The sequence below is a fragment of the Eptatretus burgeri genome, chromosome 4, assembly GCF_056783735.1.
Source record: "Eptatretus burgeri isolate ZD-2024b chromosome 4, Ebu_testis_v1, whole genome shotgun sequence".
Classification (NCBI taxonomy): domain Eukaryota; kingdom Metazoa; phylum Chordata; class Myxini; order Myxiniformes; family Myxinidae; genus Eptatretus; species Eptatretus burgeri.
In genome coordinates, this window is record NC_140964.1 from 18,560,860 (window position 1) to 18,564,139 (window position 3,280).

At 40.0% G+C, this 3,280-nt stretch overlaps 1 pseudogene; it reads left to right on the top strand.

Moving 5' to 3' along the window:
* LOC147027568 (uncharacterized) overlaps positions 1 to 933 on the top strand; it is a 20,246-nt pseudogene extending 19,313 nt beyond the window's left edge.
* Positions 934 to 3,280: the final 2,347 nt, after the last annotated feature.

Consider the following 3,280-nt stretch of genomic DNA (forward strand, 5'->3'; position numbering starts at 1 on the left):
ACCGTTCTTGTGTCCGTCACGACCGTTCTTGCGTGAAAAATAAACGTGTTGGTTTCGGTTATATTTGCTATTGCGACCGTAATTACTGTGTTGGTTTCAATTTCGGCCGCTTTTTCATCAATTTTAGCTGTTTTTGTAACAAGAATGACGGGTTTTCATTCCGTCTGACCACGTTGGCATCCGTTTGTTAGGGGGGCCTGCCCATGTACCATTGTTTGCCATCCATCCATCCATTAAGACCATACTCTATGCAGATCGTTGGTGCTGCCCAAGCAGTCTCCTTGGCTATTTGGCACAATCCTGGATGGGTCACTACTCTGACACAGGATACCAGCAAGCTGGCACTCATTTTGCCAACCTCAGAAGGATGACGAGCAGAGTCAACCCCACCTGGTATTAATTCAACTGCTGAACGGGATTTGAACTCAGGATCCTGGGATCCCAAGCCGACCACCCGAACCATTAAGCAAACACCAGGCATGTCCTTGTAATGTTCTTGTAATTCATTTAAAAGTAGACTGAGGTGTCCAAATGTCTCTGGAGGAATTTAAGAACCAGCTCCAGCATGAGCTGAGATCAATTAATTTATTTCTGATTTTTTTTTTTTCTTTCATCAATGAAGGAAATAAATATTAGACATACTTAAGAAAAACAAGCCTCGGATGAAAATATAAAACAGCCAATTATGACCAGAAGACAGAAACAGAGAAACAGTTGACCGATGACCAAGTTCTATCGAGCCAGCTATGTCAGGGAAGATAATGAACAGTCAGTCGATCAAGTCTTGAATGGATGCAAAAGAATGCTGATCAATCCACAATTATTCCTGCAGTTGGCAAGAAACAGCCCTTTTCCGATTCACAGCAGCTAATGCCGATATCGATGGCTTCAGATTCCACAGCGTCAACCAGGGGCACGTGGGACCCCAGGTGATGGTTTTTGGTTATGAGACATATACCATGTTGCTCTGGACTGTGGTCTTGCATCTAATATTGCTCGCAATCAACACAATCGATCTTGCATCTGATGTTGCTCACAATTCGTTTTCTATTCATTTGTTGGAGGGAAATACTTTTGTGAAGGGATATGCTTACGAACTGAGAGACTGAGAGGGGTTTTTTTTTTAATCCCTTTGCTCAGAGGCAGCCGACAATGGCATTACTACCAGAAAATGTGTCCTTTACATTTGTCTATATAACCCTGTGTATGTGGAAGAAACGTTGAGAGAGAGAGTGGAATTGAGAGAGGACAGGAATAAAGGGGAGAGCAAACCTCGAGGATTGAAAAAAGGAGGCAAGTTACCGACCAAGACAGAAAGAGTTGGGACAAAAAAGGAGGAAACGAGGGACGTGATATTTGCAATATAAAACCAGAGTGATGTCGATAGCACGACATCACAAATCCCCATGCTTCCCACATAAAGCAAAGTTGAAAGATGGCATAAAGTTCCAACAGGAATGGCCCAATATCAAATTTTGAGTTAAAAAAAATCTTCTGTTTTGACCCCGGTGAAGTCCCCACCCTCCGGTGCATGAACCACGGGTCAAATGCAAAAAATCATTACATATTTCATGCATCCCCCAATGTTGATTGCACATCTAAAGTTTCATTTAAAAAATGTTCATATAGGTGCCCGTAATTGCATTTTTGGTATTTGCCCTTTTGACCTTTACCCAGGGCCCCAGGGCACGTGCCAAAATGATACCGCTTTTGCACCTTCTTACCATGCGATGATCATAACGAACAGGTTTGGTGAATTTATGCACAACGACTTAGGATGAGATTGCGTGACGGACAGACGGAGCCGATTGCAATCTCCCCCCATTAAAAAAAAAAAATAATAAAAAAAAAAAAATATATATATATATGTATATATATATATATATATATATATATATATATATATATATATATATATATATATATATATATATATATATATATATATATATATATATATATATATATATATATATTGAAAAGTGAAGGGATAATGATTCGTGCTGAGAAGACAACAGCGACGACAATTACCCGAGTCAATTTCTTGTTCTCAGGGTCCTGAGGAATAATGCTGGAAGGTTTCTGCAAAGGCCTTCCAAGCTTCCCCCGATATGACCCGTCATCAAACATATTGATTGAAGACCACAATAACAGCCTCTCCTACCACTTACTCACAAAATGGCTCAGACGTGTCGCTCTCGACTCGAGAGGTAGCTCCTGGATATAATATTGAGGACATATGGTGAAGTCAAAAATGCAAACTACGTGTGTTTTACTTTCATACAAAATCAATGCAGATATGATATTGCATGAATCGGGAACCGAGCATTTATTGGCTCTGTTATAACATTCGGTAAAACAAACAAACAAAACAAAAAAAACTGGGCTGCAAGTATAGTTTACCATCGAGCTGCTCAGTCTGGGTTTAATCCCCCCCCCCCCCCAAAATTGGTATAAAACTAAAAACTGCCATTTTGATGCGATTCATGGAAAGGAATGCAACACGTCACAAGCACAATCCTTTGGAAGAAGATTTAAAGCTATCTATCTCGTTTGCATTTAGATTGTGGATATGAAAGGTTCCTAAGTCTTTCAAAAAGAATAGGCCATTGTCCTCTGACAGCTTACCCACACTCCTGGTTCGATGTTGTTTGAGGTGAGAGTGCTGGCATTTCGCGTGATAGACCAAATGGTGTCCTCAAGTGCCAGGTATTCAAACATTTAATCAAATCACAAGTCAAACGTACATTGGAAACGCAAGTGTGAAATATTCAGAAGCCACAAACACCATACCGCAAATAGATTGTGAATGGAAAAGTGTATGGGAAAGAGAGTATGATCGATTAATTGTTCATTTTTCGATTAATTACTTAATTTTCAAAAAGTTACAGATTCGGATGAAACTGTGGTTTTGGTATTGCTATTTGGCAATTGATTGAGAAAGTAATTATTTTATGATTACTATTTATTTTATTTTAATTCTGCAATTAATCCATAAATTATTGCGCACCCACCGCTCCCTCCCATTTCTGACTCCATTTGCTGCAAGGCGGCATCACCGGGTGCCGAAGATGCCCCGGCGATGTCGCGCGCCGGAGGATTGTTAGTTATTTATTTGGCATGGAGGTGGTGTCCTTTGAATGTACCGCAACTTATCTTGTTTGCATTTTTTTTCACCTTTTATAGCGGGTGTATTCGTGGTTTTTCACGGGCATATTCACGGTGTTTGCATGGTTTTGTGGAGTGTTTTTTTCATGTTTTTCCATGTTTTCTTGGTTTT